This window comes from Coffea arabica, chromosome 11c (genome assembly GCF_036785885.1).
Source record: "Coffea arabica cultivar ET-39 chromosome 11c, Coffea Arabica ET-39 HiFi, whole genome shotgun sequence".
Taxonomy (NCBI): Eukaryota; Viridiplantae; Streptophyta; class Magnoliopsida; order Gentianales; family Rubiaceae; genus Coffea; species Coffea arabica.
This window is the reverse complement of record NC_092330.1, coordinates 23,732,212-23,746,591: the sequence shown is the minus strand read 5'-3', so window position 1 is coordinate 23,746,591 and position 14,380 is coordinate 23,732,212. Positions and strand designations below refer to the sequence as shown.

The window sequence follows — 14,380 nt, the reverse complement described above, 5'->3', positions numbered from 1 at the left end:
TTCCTTTCGCTTTATTCTTTTAAACTGTCACGTCCTGTGAAACAGTTTGGCTTTTCTGGACCCGAATTCATTCTAAGAGTCAATTCATGAATTTCCTCTCATCCTTTTATTTATTTACTTTTATATTTTTTTCTTGTTGCTTTGCACCTTTTTTTTCCCTCGTCGAACAAGTCTCAATTATCCTGAAATTGATCCTTCACGCTTGCGCTTATACATTTGCGCCGACAACTTTGACCGACGATCCGGGCTTCGATCCAGCCGTACCGTTCCTGACTTGTCTCGCGCCTTCAGATCCGCTTTCATGCTTCGATGAGAAGCAAAATATAAAGCAATCGTTCCGACGGAGCTAAATTACTACAGCATAAAGAACGAAGGGGAAATTTGGATTTCGAAACAAAAAAGGGAGGGGTGCAACACGAGGACTTCCCAGGGGGTCACCCATCCTAGTACTACTCTCGCCCAAGCACGCTTAACTTCGGAGTTCTGATGGGATCCGGTGCATTAGTGCTGGTATGATCGCACCCGCCATGTTCCTTTCGCTTTATTCTTTTAAACTGCCCCGTCCTGTGAAGCAGTGTGGCTTTTCTGGACCCGAATTCATTCTAAGCGTCAATTCAAGAATTTCCCCTCATCCTTTTATTTATTTACTTTTACATTTTTTTCTTGTTGATTTGCACCATTTTTTTTTCCCTCGTCGCGCAACTCTCAATTATCCTGAAATTGATCCTTCACGCTTGCGCTTATACATTTGCGCCGACAACTTTGACCGACGATCCGGGCTTCGATCCAGCCGTACCGTTCCTGACTTGTCTCGCGCCTTCAGATCCGCCTTCATGCTTCGATGAGAAGCAAAAAATAAAGCAATCGTTCCGACGGAGCTAAATTACTACAGCATAAAGAACGAAGGGGAAATTTGGATTTCGAAACAAAAAAGGGAGGGGTGCAACACGAGGATTTCCCAGGGGGTCACCTAGGGGTGTCAACGGGCCGGGGTCCGGGCCGGAATTCATTATTCCGGACCCGGACCCGGATCCGACCCGTTTACCCGACGGGTCTTTTATTCGGTGTTCCGGATCCGGACCCGGCGAGTCTCGGATCCGGGTCGGGTCTACCCGAACAAATTTGCCAAAATTTATAATTTCTAACAAAAAAGAGAAAAAGATATATTTGTAAACAAATTTCTAACTAATGCAAAGAAAAAACCAAATAAGAAAATAAATCAAATTGATTTTACTCAAATACATCATCCTAATCAAATTATATTGATAATATATATTCTTTATAAATTATTAAATCATTTATATCCGGATCCGGGTCTAATACGGGTCGGAATACTATATTCCGTATCCGACCCGTTTTTTTGTTTGAAAAAACGGATCCGGATCCGGATAACGGAATTAAATCCCTACCCATACCCGCAAAAATTTCAGGGATCCGATCCGGATCCGGGTGTAGACCCGACCCGTTGACCGGCCTAGGGTCACCCATCCTAGTACTACTGTCGCCCAAGCACGCTTAACTTCGAAGTTCTGATGGGATCCGGTGCATTAGTGCTGGTATGATCGCACCCGCCATGTTCCTTTCGCTTTATTCTTTTAAACTGCCACGTCCTGTGAAGCAGTTTGGCTTTTTTGGACCCGAATTCATTCTAAGCGTCAATTCATGAATTTCCTCTCATCCTTTTATTTATTTACTTTTATATTTTTTTCTTGTTGCTTTGCACCTTTTTTTTCTCTCGTCGAACAACTCTCAATTATCCTGAAATTGATCCTTCAAGCTTGCGCTTATACATTTACGCCGACAACTTTGACCGACGATCCGGGTTTCGATCCAGCCGTACCGTTCCTGACTTGTCTCGCGCCTTCAGATCCGCCTTCACGCTTCGATGAGAAGCAAAATATAAAGCAATCGTTCCGACGGAGCTAAATTACTACAGCATAAAGAACGAAGGGGAAATTTGGATTTCGAAACAAAAAAGGGAGGGGTGCAACACGAGGACTTCCCAGGGGGTCACCCATCCTAGTACTACTCTCGCCCAAGCACGCTTAACTTCGGAGTTCTGATGGGATCCGGTGCATTAGTGCTGGTATGATCGCACCCGCCATGTTCCTTTCGCTTTATTCTTTTAAACTGCCCCGTCCTGTGAAGCAGTGTGGCTTTTCTGGACCCGAATTCATTCTAAGCGTCAATTCAAGAATTTCCCCTCATCCTTTTATTTATTTACTTTTACATTTTTTTCTTGTTGATTTGCACCATTTTTTTTTCCCTCGTCGCGCAACTCTCAATTATCCTGAAATTGATCCTTCACGCTTGCGCTTATACATTTGCGCCGACAACTTTGACCGACGATCCGGGCTTCGCTCCAGCCGTACCGTTCCTGACTTGTCTCGCGCCTTCAGATCCGCCTTCATGCTTCGATGAGAAGCAAAAAATAAAGCAATCGTTCCGACGGAGCTAAATTACTACAGCATAAAGAACGAAGGGGAAATTTGGATTTCGAAACAAAAAAGGGAGGGGTGCAACACGAGGATTTCCCAGGGGGTCACCTAGGGGTGTCAACGGGCCGGGTCCGGGCCGGAATTCATTATTCCGGACCCGGACCCGGATCCGACCCGTTTACCCGACGGGTCTTTTATTCTGTGTTCCGGATCCGGACCCGGCGAGTCTCGGATCCGGGTCGGGTCTACCCGAACAAATTTGCCAAAATTTATAATTTCTAACAAAAAAGAGAAAAAGATATATTTGTAAACAAATTTCTAGCTAATGCAAAGAAAAAACCAAATAAGAAAATAAATCAAATTGATTTTACTCAAATACATCATCCTAATCAAATTATATTGATAATATATATGTTTTATAAATTATTAAATCATTTATATCCGGATCCGGGTCTAATACGGGTCGGAATACTATATTCCGTATCCGACCCGTTTTTTTGTTTGAAAAAACGGATCCGGATCCGGATAACGGAATTAAATCCCTACCCATACCCGCAAAAATTTCAGGGATCCGATCCGGATCCGGGTGTAGACCCGACCCGTTGACCGGCCTAGGGTCACCCATCCTGGTACTACTGTCGCCCAAGCACGCTTAACTTCGAAGTTCTGATGGGATCCGGTGCATTAGTGCTAGTATGATCGCACCCGCCATGTTCCTTTCGCTTTATTCTTTTAAACTGTCACGTCCTGTGAAGCAGTTTGGCTTTTCTGGACCCGAATTCATTCTAAGCGTCAATTCATGAATTTCCTCTCATCCTTTTATTTATTTACTTTTATATTTTTTTCTTGTTGCTTTGCACCATTTTTTTCCCTCGTCGAACAACTCTCAATTATCCTGAAATTGATCCTTCACGCTTGCGCTTATACATTTGCGCCGACAACTTTGACCGACGATCCGGGCTTCGATCCAGCCGTACCGTTCCTGACTTGTCTCGCGCCTTCAGATCCGCCTTCATGCTTCGATGAGAAGCAAAATATAAAGCAATCGTTCCGGCGGAGCTAAATTACTACAGCATAAAGAACGAAGGGGAAATTTGGATTTCGAAACAAAAAAGGGAGGGGTGCAACACGAGGACTTCCCAGGGGGTCACCTAGGGGTGTCAACGGGCCGGGTCCGGGCCGGAATTCATTATTCCGGACCCGGACCCGGATCCGACCCGTTTACCCGACGGGTCTTTTATTCTGTGTTCCGGATCCGGACCCGGCGAGTCTCGGATCCGGGTCGGGTCTACCCGAACAAATTTGCCAAAATTTATAATTTCTAACAAAAAAGAGAAAAAGATATATTTGTAAACAAATTTCTAGCTAATGCAAAGAAAAAACCAAATAAGAAAATAAATCAAATTGATTTTACTCAAATACATCATCCTAATCAAATTATATTGATAATATATATTTTTTATAAATTATTAAATCATTTATATCCGGATCCGGGTCTAATACGGGTCGGAATACTATATTCCGTATCCGACCCGTTTTTTTGTTTGAAAAAACGGATCCGGATCCGGATAACGGAATTAAATCCCTACCCATACCCGCAAAAATTTCAGGGATCCGATCCGGATCCGGGTGTAGACCCGACCCGTTGACCGGCCTAGGGTCACCCATCCTGGTACTACTGTCGCCCAAGCACGCTTAACTTCGAAGTTCTGATGGGATCCGGTGCATTAGTGCTGGTATGATCGCACCCGCCATGTTCCTTTCGCTTTATTCTTTTAAACTGTCACGTCCTGTGAAGCAGTTTGGCTTTTCTGGACCCGAATTCATTCTAAGCGTCAATTCATGAATTTCCTCTCATCCTTTTATTTATTTACTTTTATATTTTTTTCTTGTTGCTTTGCACCTTTTTTTTCCCTCGTCGAACAACTCTCAATTATCCTGAAATTGATCCTTCACGCTTGCGCTTATACATTTGCGCCGACAACTTTGACCGACGATCCGGGCTTCGATCCAGCCGTACCGTTCCTGACTTGTCTCGCGCCTTCAGATCCGCCTTCATGCTTCGATGAGAAGCAAAATATAAAGCAATCGTTCCGACGGAGCTAAATTACTACAGCATAAAGAACGAAGGGGAAATTTGGATTTCGAAACAAAAAAGGGAGGGGTGCAACAAGAGGACTTCCCAGGGGGTCACCCATCCTAGTACTACTCTCGCCCAAGCACGCTTAACTTCGGAGTTCTGATGGGATCCGGTGCATTAGTGCTGGTATGATCGCACCCGCCATGTTCCTTTCGCTTTATTCTTTTAAACTGCCCCGTCCTGTGAAGCAGTGTGGCTTTTCTGGACCCGAATTCATTTTAAGCGTCAATTCAAGAATTTCCCCTCATCCTTTTATTTATTTACTTTTACATTTTTTTCTTGTTGATTTGCACCATTTTTTTTCCCTCGTCGCGCAACTCTCAATTATCCTGAAATTGATCCTTCACGCTTGCGCTTATACATTTGCGCCGACAACTTTGACCGACGATCCTGGCTTCGCTCCAGCCGTACCGTTCCTGACTTGTCTCGCGCCTTCAGATCCGCCTTCATGCTTCGATGAGAAGCAAAATATAAAGCAATCGTTCCGACGGAGCTAAATTACTACAGCATAAAGAACGAAGGGGAAATTTGGATTTCGAAACAAAAAAGGGAGGGGTGCAACACGAGGATTTCCCAGGGGGTCACCTAGGGGTGTCAACGGGCCGGGTCCGGGCCGGAATTCATTATTCCGGACCCGGACCCGGATCCGACCCGTTTACCCGACGGGTCTTTTATTCGGTGTTCCGGATCCGGACCCGGCGAGTCTCGGATCCGGGTCGGGTCTACCCGAACAAATTTGCCAAAATTTATAATTTCTAACAAAAAAGAGAAAAAGATATATTTGTAAACAAATTTCTAGCTAATGCAAAGAAAAAACCAAATAAGAAAATAAATCAAATTGATTTTACTCAAATACATCATCCTAATCAAATTATATTGATAATATATATTTTTTATAAATTATTAAATCATTTATATCCGGATCCGGGTCTAATACGGGTCGGAATACTATATTCCGTATCCGACCCGTTTTTTTGTTTGAAAAAACGGATCCGGATCCGGATAACGGAATTAAATCCCTACCCATACCCGCAAAAATTTCAGGGATCCGATCCGGATCCGGGTGTAGACCCGACCCGTTGACCGGCCTAGGGTCACCCATCCTGGTACTACTGTCGCCCAAGCACGCTTAACTTCGAAGTTCTGATGGGATCCGGTGCATTAGTGCTGGTATGATCGCACCCGCCATGTTCCTTTCGCTTTATTCTTTTAAACTGTCACGTCCTGTGAAGCAGTTTGGCTTTTCTGGACCCGAATTCATTCTAAGCGTCAATTCATGAATTTCCTCTCATCCTTTTATTTATTTACTTTTATATTTTTTTCTTGTTGCTTTGCACCTTTTTTTTCCCTCGTCGAACAACTCTCAATTATCCTGAAATTGATCCTTCACGCTTGCGCTTATACATTTGCGCCGACAACTTTGACCGACGATCCGGGCTTCGATCCAGCCGTACCGTTCCTGACTTGTCTCGCGCCTTCAGATCCGCCTTCATGCTTCGATGAGAAGCAAAATATAAAGCAATCGTTCCGACGGAGCTAAATTACTACAGCATAAAGAACGTAGGGGAAATTTGGATTTCGAAACAAAAAAGGGAGGGGTGCAACACGAGGACTTCCCAGGGGGTCACCCATCCTAGTACTACTCTCGCCCAAGCACGCTTAACTTCGGAGTTCTGATGGGATCCGGTGCATTAGTGCTGGTATGATCGCACCCGCCATGTTCCTTTCGCTTTATTCTTTTAAACTGCCCCGTCCTGTGAAGCAGTGTGGCTTTTCTGGACCCGAATTCATTTTAAGCGTCAATTCAAGAATTTCCCCTCATCCTTTTATTTATTTACTTTTACATTTTTTTCTTGTTGATTTGCACCATTTTTTTTCCCTCGTCGCGCAACTCTCAATTATCCTGAAATTGATCCTTCACGCTTGCGCTTATACATTTGCGCCGACAACTTTGACCGACGATCCGGGCTTCGATCCAGCCGTACCGTTCCTGACTTGTCTCGCGCCTTCAGATCCGCCTTCATGCTTCGATGAGAAGCAAAATATAAAGCAATCGTTCCGACGGAGCTAAATTACTACAGCATAAAGAACGAAGGGGAAATTTGGATTTCGAAACAAAAAAGGGAGGGATGCAACACGAGGATTTCCCAGGGGGTCACCTAGGGGTGTCAACGGGCCGGGTCCGGGCCGGAATTCATTATTCCGGACCCGGACCCGGATCCGACCCGTTTACCCGACGGGTCTTTTATTCGGTGTTCCGGATCCGGACCCGGCGAGTCTCGGATCCGGGTCGGGTCTACCCGAACAAATTTGCCAAAATTTATAATTTCTAACAAAAAAGAGAAAAAGATATATTTGTAAACAAATTTCTAGCTAATGCAAAGAAAAAACCAAATAAGAAAATAAATCAAATTGATTTTACTCAAATACATCATCCTAATCAAATTATATTGATAATATATATTTTTTATAAATTATTAAATCATTTATATCCGGATCCGGGTCTAATACGGGTCGGAATACTATATTCCGTATCCGACCCGTTTTTTTGTTTGAAAAAACGGATCCGGATCCGGATAACGGAATTAAATCCCTACCCATACCCGCAAAAATTTCAGGGATCCGATCCGGATCCGGGTGTAGACCCGACCCGTTGACCGGCCTAGGGTCACCCATCCTGGTACTACTGTCGCCCAAGCACGCTTAACTTCGAAGTTCTGATGGGATCCGGTGCATTAGTGCTGGTATGATCGCACCCGCCATGTTCCTTTCGCTTTATTCTTTTAAACTGTCACGTCCTGTGAAGCAGTTTGGCTTTTCTGGACCCGAATTCATTCTAAGCGTCAATTCATGAATTTCCTCTCATCCTTTTATTTATTTACTTTTATATTTTTTTCTTGTTGCTTTGCACCTTTTTTTTCCCTCGTCGAACAACTCTCAATTATCCTGAAATTGATCCTTCACGCTTGCGCTTATACATTTGCGCCGACAACTTTGACCGACGATCCGGGCTTCGATCCAGCCGTACCGTTCCTGACTTGTCTCGCGCCTTCAGATCCGCCTTCATGCTTCGATGAGAAGCAAAATATAAAGCAATCGTTCCGACGGAGCTAAATTACTACAGCATAAAGAACGAAGGGGAAATTTGGATTTCGAAACAAAAAAGGGAGGGGTGCAACAAGAGGACTTCCCAGGGGGTCACCCATCCTAGTACTACTCTCGCCCAAGCACGCTTAACTTCGGAGTTCTGATGGGATCCGGTGCATTAGTGCTGGTATGATCGCACCCGCCATGTTCCTTTCGCTTTATTCTTTTAAACTGCCCCGTCCTGTGAAGCAGTGTGGCTTTTCTGGACCCGAATTCATTTTAAGCGTCAATTCAAGAATTTCCCCTCATCCTTTTATTTATTTACTTTTACATTTTTTTCTTGTTGATTTGCACCATTTTTTTTCCCTCGTCGCGCAACTCTCAATTATCCTGAAATTGATCCTTCACGCTTGCGCTTATACATTTGCGCCGACAACTTTGACCGACGATCCTGGCTTCGCTCCAGCCGTACCGTTCCTGACTTGTCTCGCGCCTTCAGATCCGCCTTCATGCTTCGATGAGAAGCAAAATATAAAGCAATCGTTCCGACGGAGCTAAATTACTACAGCATAAAGAACGAAGGGGAAATTTGGATTTCGAAACAAAAAAGGGAGGGGTGCAACACGAGGATTTCCCAGGGGGTCACCTAGGGGTGTCAACGGGCCGGGTCCGGGCCGGAATTCATTATTCCGGACCCGGACCCGGATCCGACCCGTTTACCCGACGGGTCTTTTATTCGGTGTTCCGGATCCGGACCCGGCGAGTCTCGGATCCGGGTCGGGTCTACCCGAACAAATTTGCCAAAATTTATAATTTCTAACAAAAAAGAGAAAAAGATATATTTGTAAACAAATTTCTAGCTAATGCAAAGAAAAAACCAAATAAGAAAATAAATCAAATTGATTTTACTCAAATACATCATCCTAATCAAATTATATTGATAATATATATTTTTTATAAATTATTAAATCATTTATATCCGGATCCGGGTCTAATACGGGTCGGAATACTATATTCCGTATCCGACCCGTTTTTTTGTTTGAAAAAACGGATCCGGATCCGGATAACGGAATTAAATCCCTACCCATACCCGCAAAAATTTCAGGGATCCGATCCGGATCCGGGTGTAGACCCGACCCGTTGACCGGCCTAGGGTCACCCATCCTGGTACTACTGTCGCCCAAGCACGCTTAACTTCGAAGTTCTGATGGGATCCGGTGCATTAGTGCTGGTATGATCGCACCCGCCATGTTCCTTTCGCTTTATTCTTTTAAACTGTCACGTCCTGTGAAGCAGTTTGGCTTTTCTGGACCCGAATTCATTCTAAGCGTCAATTCATGAATTTCCTCTCATCCTTTTATTTATTTACTTTTATATTTTTTTCTTGTTGCTTTGCACCTTTTTTTTCCCTCGTCGAACAACTCTCAATTATCCTGAAATTGATCCTTCACGCTTGCGCTTATACATTTGCGCCGACAACTTTGACCGACGATCCGGGCTTCGATCCAGCCGTACCGTTCCTGACTTGTCTCGCGCCTTCAGATCCGCCTTCATGCTTCGATGAGAAGCAAAATATAAAGCAATCGTTCCGACGGAGCTAAATTACTACAGCATAAAGAACGTAGGGGAAATTTGGATTTCGAAACAAAAAAGGGAGGGGTGCAACACGAGGACTTCCCAGGGGGTCACCCATCCTAGTACTACTCTCGCCCAAGCACGCTTAACTTCGGAGTTCTGATGGGATCCGGTGCATTAGTGCTGGTATGATCGCACCCGCCATGTTCCTTTCGCTTTATTCTTTTAAACTGCCCCGTCCTGTGAAGCAGTGTGGCTTTTCTGGACCCGAATTCATTTTAAGCGTCAATTCAAGAATTTCCCCTCATCCTTTTATTTATTTACTTTTACATTTTTTTCTTGTTGATTTGCACCATTTTTTTTCCCTCGTCGCGCAACTCTCAATTATCCTGAAATTGATCCTTCACGCTTGCGCTTATACATTTGCGCCGACAACTTTGACCGACGATCCGGGCTTCGATCCAGCCGTACCGTTCCTGACTTGTCTCGCGCCTTCAGATCCGCCTTCATGCTTCGATGAGAAGCAAAATATAAAGCAATCGTTCCGACGGAGCTAAATTACTACAGCATAAAGAACGAAGGGGAAATTTGGATTTCGAAACAAAAAAGGGAGGGATGCAACACGAGGATTTCCCAGGGGGTCACCTAGGGGTGTCAACGGGCCGGGTCCGGGCCGGAATTCATTATTCCGGACCCGGACCCGGATCCGACCCGTTTACCCGACGGGTCTTTTATTCGGTGTTCCGGATCCGGACCCGGCGAGTCTCGGATCCGGGTCGGGTCTACCCGAACAAATTTGCCAAAATTTATAATTTCTAACAAAAAAGAGAAAAAGATATATTTGTAAACAAATTTCTAGCTAATGCAAAGAAAAAACCAAATAAGAAAATAAATCAAATTGATTTTACTCAAATACATCATCCTAATCAAATTATATTGATAATATATATTTTTTATAAATTATTAAATCATTTATATCCGGATCCGGGTCTAATACGGGTCGGAATACTATATTCCGTATCCGACCCGTTTTTTTGTTTGAAAAAACGGATCCGGATCCGGATAACGGAATTAAATCCCTACCCATACCCGCAAAAATTTCAGGGATCCGATCCGGATCCGGGTGTAGACCCGACCCGTTGACCGGCCTAGGGTCACCCATCCTGGTACTACTGTCGCCCAAGCACGCTTAACTTCGAAGTTCTGATGGGATCCGGTGCATTAGTGCTGGTATGATCGCACCCGCCATGTTCCTTTCGCTTTATTCTTTTAAACTGTCACGTCCTGTGAAGCAGTTTGGCTTTTCTGGACCCGAATTCATTCTAAGCGTCAATTCATGAATTTCCTCTCATCCTTTTATTTATTTACTTTTATATTTTTTTCTTGTTGCTTTGCACCTTTTTTTTCCCTCGTCGAACAACTCTCAATTATCCTGAAATTGATCCTTCACGCTTGCGCTTATACATTTGCGCCGACAACTTTGACCGACGATCCGGGCTTCGATCCAGCCGTACCGTTCCTGACTTGTCTCGCGCCTTCAGATCCGCCTTCATGCTTCGATGAGAAGCAAAATATAAAGCAATCGTTCCGACGGAGCTAAATTACTACAGCATAAAGAACGAAGGGGAAATTTGGATTTCGAAACAAAAAAGGGAGGGGTGCAACACGAGGACTTCCCAGGGGGTCACCCATCCTAGTACTACTCTCGCCCAAGCACGCTTAACTTCGGAGTTCTGATGGGATCCGGTGCATTAGTGCTGGTATGATCGCACCCGCCATGTTCCTTTCGCTTTATTCTTTTAAACTGCCCCGTCCTGTGAAGCAGTGTGGCTTTTCTGGACCCGAATTCATTTTAAGCGTCAATTCAAGAATTTCCCCTCATCCTTTTATTTATTTACTTTTACATTTTTTTCTTGTTGATTTGCACCATTTTTTTTCCCTCGTCGCGCAACTCTCAATTATCCTGAAATTGATCCTTCACGCTTGCGCTTATACATTTGCGCCGACAACTTTGACCGACGATCCGGGCTTCGATCCAGCCGTACCGTTCCTGACTTGTCTCGCGCCTTCAGATCCGCCTTCATGCTTCGATGAGAAGCAAAATATAAAGCAATCGTTCCGACGGAGCTAAATTACTACAGCATAAAGAACGAAGGGGAAATTTGGATTTCGAAACAAAAAAGGGAGGGATGCAACACGAGGATTTCCCAGGGGGTCACCTAGGGGTGTCAACGGGCCGGGTCCGGGCCGGAATTCATTATTCCGGACCCGGACCCGGATCCGACCCGTTTACCCGACGGGTCTTTTATTCGGTGTTCCGGATCCGGACCCGGCGAGTCTCGGATCCGGGTCGGGTCTACCCGAACAAATTTGCCAAAATTTATAATTTCTAACAAAAAAGAGAAAAAGATATATTTGTAAACAAATTTCTAGCTAATGCAAAGAAAAAACCAAATAAGAAAATAAATCAAATTGATTTTACTCAAATACATCATCCTAATCAAATTATATTGATAATATATATTTTTTATAAATTATTAAATCATTTATATCCGGATCCGGGTCTAATACGGGTCGGAATACTATATTCCGTATCCGACCCGTTTTTTTGTTTGAAAAAACGGATCCGGATCCGGATAACGGAATTAAATCCCTACCCATACCCGCAAAAATTTCAGGGATCCGATCCGGATCCGGGTGTAGACCCGACCCGTTGACCGGCCTAGGGTCACCCATCCTGGTACTACTGTCGCCCAAGCACGCTTAACTTCGAAGTTCTGATGGGATCCGGTGCATTAGTGCTGGTATGATCGCACCCGCCATGTTCCTTTCGCTTTATTCTTTTAAACTGTCACGTCCTGTGAAGCAGTTTGGCTTTTCTGGACCCGAATTCATTCTAAGCGTCAATTCATGAATTTCCTCTCATCCTTTTATTTATTTACTTTTATATTTTTTTCTTGTTGCTTTGCACCTTTTTTTTCCCTCGTCGAACAACTCTCAATTATCCTGAAATTGATCCTTCACGCTTGCGCTTATACATTTGCGCCGACAACTTTGACCGACGATCCGGGCTTCGATCCAGCCGTACCGTTCCTGACTTGTCTCGCGCCTTCAGATCCGCCTTCATGCTTCGATGAGAAGCAAAATATAAAGCAATCGTTCCGACGGAGCTAAATTACTACAGCATAAAGAACGTAGGGGAAATTTGGATTTCGAAACAAAAAAGGGAGGGGTGCAACACGAGGACTTCCCAGGGGGTCACCCATCCTAGTACTACTCTCGCCCAAGCACGCTTAACTTCGGAGTTCTGATGGGATCCGGTGCATTAGTGCTGGTATGATCGCACCCGCCATGTTCCTTTCGCTTTATTCTTTTAAACTGCCCCGTCCTGTGAAGCAGTGTGGCTTTTCTGGACCCGAATTCATTTTAAGCGTCAATTCAAGAATTTCCCCTCATCCTTTTATTTATTTACTTTTACATTTTTTTCTTGTTGATTTGCACCATTTTTTTTCCCTCGTCGCGCAACTCTCAATTATCCTGAAATTGATCCTTCACGCTTGCGCTTATACATTTGCGCCGACAACTTTGACCGACGATCCGGGCTTCGATCCAGCCGTACCGTTCCTGACTTGTCTCGCGCCTTCAGATCCGCCTTCATGCTTCGATGAGAAGCAAAATATAAAGCAATCGTTCCGACGGAGCTAAATTACTACAGCATAAAGAACGAAGGGGAAATTTGGATTTCGAAACAAAAAAGGGAGGGATGCAACACGAGGATTTCCCAGGGGGTCACCTAGGGGTGTCAACGGGCCGGGTCCGGGCCGGAATTCATTATTCCGGACCCGGACCCGGATCCGACCCGTTTACCCGACGGGTCTTTTATTCGGTGTTCCGGATCCGGACCCGGCGAGTCTCGGATCCGGGTCGGGTCTACCCGAACAAATTTGCCAAAATTTATAATTTCTAACAAAAAAGAGAAAAAGATATATTTGTAAACAAATTTCTAGCTAATGCAAAGAAAAAACCAAATAAGAAAATAAATCAAATTGATTTTACTCAAATACATCATCCTAATCAAATTATATTGATAATATATATTTTTTATAAATTATTAAATCATTTATATCCGGATCCGGGTCTAATACGGGTCGGAATACTATATTCCGTATCCGACCCGTTTTTTTGTTTGAAAAAACGGATCCGGATCCGGATAACGGAATTAAATCCCTACCCATACCCGCAAAAATTTCAGGGATCCGATCCGGATCCGGGTGTAGACCCGACCCGTTGACCGGCCTAGGGTCACCCATCCTGGTACTACTGTCGCCCAAGCACGCTTAACTTCGAAGTTCTGATGGGATCCGGTGCATTAGTGCTGGTATGATCGCACCCGCCATGTTCCTTTCGCTTTATTCTTTTAAACTGTCACGTCCTGTGAAGCAGTTTGGCTTTTCTGGACCCGAATTCATTCTAAGCGTCAATTCATGAATTTCCTCTCATCCTTTTATTTATTTACTTTTATATTTTTTTCTTGTTGCTTTGCACCTTTTTTTTCCCTCGTCGAACAACTCTCAATTATCCTGAAATTGATCCTTCACGCTTGCGCTTATACATTTGCGCCGACAACTTTGACCGACGATCCGGGCTTCGATCCAGCCGTACCGTTCCTGACTTGTCTCGCGCCTTCAGATCCGCCTTCATGCTTCGATGAGAAGCAAAATATAAAGCAATCGTTCCGACGGAGCTAAATTACTACAGCATAAAGAACGAAGGGGAAATTTGGATTTCGAAACAAAAAAGGGAGGGGTGCAACACGAGGACTTCCCAGGGGGTCACCCATCCTAGTACTACTCTCGCCCAAGCACGCTTAACTTCGGAGTTCTGATGGGATCCGGTGCATTAGTGCTGGTATGATCGCACCCGCCATGTTCCTTTCGCTTTATTCTTTTAAACTGCCCCGTCCTGTGAAGCAGTGTGGCTTTTCTGGACCCGAATTCATTTTAAGCGTCAATTCAAGAATTTCCGCTCATCCTTTTATTTATTTACTTTTACATTTTTTTCTTGTTGATTTGCACCATTTTTTTTCCCTCGTCGCGCAACTCTCAATTATCCTGAAATTGATCCTTCACGCTTGCGCTTA

The 14,380-nt window shown here is 44.3% G+C and overlaps 9 non-coding genes and 9 pseudogenes across 9 annotated transcripts; all 18 read right to left on the bottom strand.

Moving 5' to 3' along the window:
- Nucleotides 1-405: 405 nt before the first annotated feature.
- LOC140017350 (5S ribosomal RNA) lies at nt 406-524 on the bottom strand. The gene has a single exon (XR_011823660.1). It is a non-coding gene; the product is annotated as a 5S ribosomal RNA (ribosomal RNA).
- A 928-nt stretch (nt 525-1,452) lies between these two features.
- Nucleotides 1,453-1,570, bottom strand: LOC140019848 (5S ribosomal RNA; annotated as a pseudogene).
- Nucleotides 1,571-1,981: 411 nt separating this feature from the next.
- Nucleotides 1,982-2,100, bottom strand: LOC140017349 (5S ribosomal RNA). The gene has a single exon (XR_011823659.1). It is a non-coding gene; the product is annotated as a 5S ribosomal RNA (ribosomal RNA).
- A 927-nt stretch (nt 2,101-3,027) lies between these two features.
- On the bottom strand, nt 3,028-3,145 carry LOC140020663 (5S ribosomal RNA; annotated as a pseudogene).
- Nucleotides 3,146-4,070: 925 nt separating this feature from the next.
- On the bottom strand, nt 4,071-4,188 carry LOC140020259 (5S ribosomal RNA; annotated as a pseudogene).
- A 411-nt stretch (nt 4,189-4,599) lies between these two features.
- On the bottom strand, nt 4,600-4,718 carry LOC140017926 (5S ribosomal RNA). Its single transcript, XR_011824231.1, has one exon. It is a non-coding gene; the product is annotated as a 5S ribosomal RNA (ribosomal RNA).
- Nucleotides 4,719-5,644: 926 nt separating this feature from the next.
- On the bottom strand, nt 5,645-5,762 carry LOC140020258 (5S ribosomal RNA; annotated as a pseudogene).
- A 411-nt stretch (nt 5,763-6,173) lies between these two features.
- LOC140017348 (5S ribosomal RNA) lies at nt 6,174-6,292 on the bottom strand. Its single transcript, XR_011823658.1, has one exon. It is a non-coding gene; the product is annotated as a 5S ribosomal RNA (ribosomal RNA).
- A 926-nt stretch (nt 6,293-7,218) lies between these two features.
- LOC140020257 (5S ribosomal RNA) lies at nt 7,219-7,336 on the bottom strand (annotated as a pseudogene).
- A 411-nt stretch (nt 7,337-7,747) lies between these two features.
- On the bottom strand, nt 7,748-7,866 carry LOC140017924 (5S ribosomal RNA). The gene has a single exon (XR_011824229.1). It is a non-coding gene; the product is annotated as a 5S ribosomal RNA (ribosomal RNA).
- A 926-nt stretch (nt 7,867-8,792) lies between these two features.
- On the bottom strand, nt 8,793-8,910 carry LOC140020256 (5S ribosomal RNA; annotated as a pseudogene).
- Nucleotides 8,911-9,321: 411 nt separating this feature from the next.
- On the bottom strand, nt 9,322-9,440 carry LOC140017347 (5S ribosomal RNA). The gene has a single exon (XR_011823657.1). It is a non-coding gene; the product is annotated as a 5S ribosomal RNA (ribosomal RNA).
- A 926-nt stretch (nt 9,441-10,366) lies between these two features.
- Nucleotides 10,367-10,484, bottom strand: LOC140020255 (5S ribosomal RNA; annotated as a pseudogene).
- Nucleotides 10,485-10,895: 411 nt separating this feature from the next.
- Nucleotides 10,896-11,014, bottom strand: LOC140017346 (5S ribosomal RNA). The gene has a single exon (XR_011823656.1). It is a non-coding gene; the product is annotated as a 5S ribosomal RNA (ribosomal RNA).
- Nucleotides 11,015-11,940: 926 nt separating this feature from the next.
- On the bottom strand, nt 11,941-12,058 carry LOC140020254 (5S ribosomal RNA; annotated as a pseudogene).
- Nucleotides 12,059-12,469: 411 nt separating this feature from the next.
- On the bottom strand, nt 12,470-12,588 carry LOC140017345 (5S ribosomal RNA). Its single transcript, XR_011823655.1, has one exon. It is a non-coding gene; the product is annotated as a 5S ribosomal RNA (ribosomal RNA).
- Nucleotides 12,589-13,514: 926 nt separating this feature from the next.
- On the bottom strand, nt 13,515-13,632 carry LOC140020253 (5S ribosomal RNA; annotated as a pseudogene).
- A 411-nt stretch (nt 13,633-14,043) lies between these two features.
- On the bottom strand, nt 14,044-14,162 carry LOC140017344 (5S ribosomal RNA). Its single transcript, XR_011823654.1, has one exon. It is a non-coding gene; the product is annotated as a 5S ribosomal RNA (ribosomal RNA).
- Nucleotides 14,163-14,380: the final 218 nt, after the last annotated feature.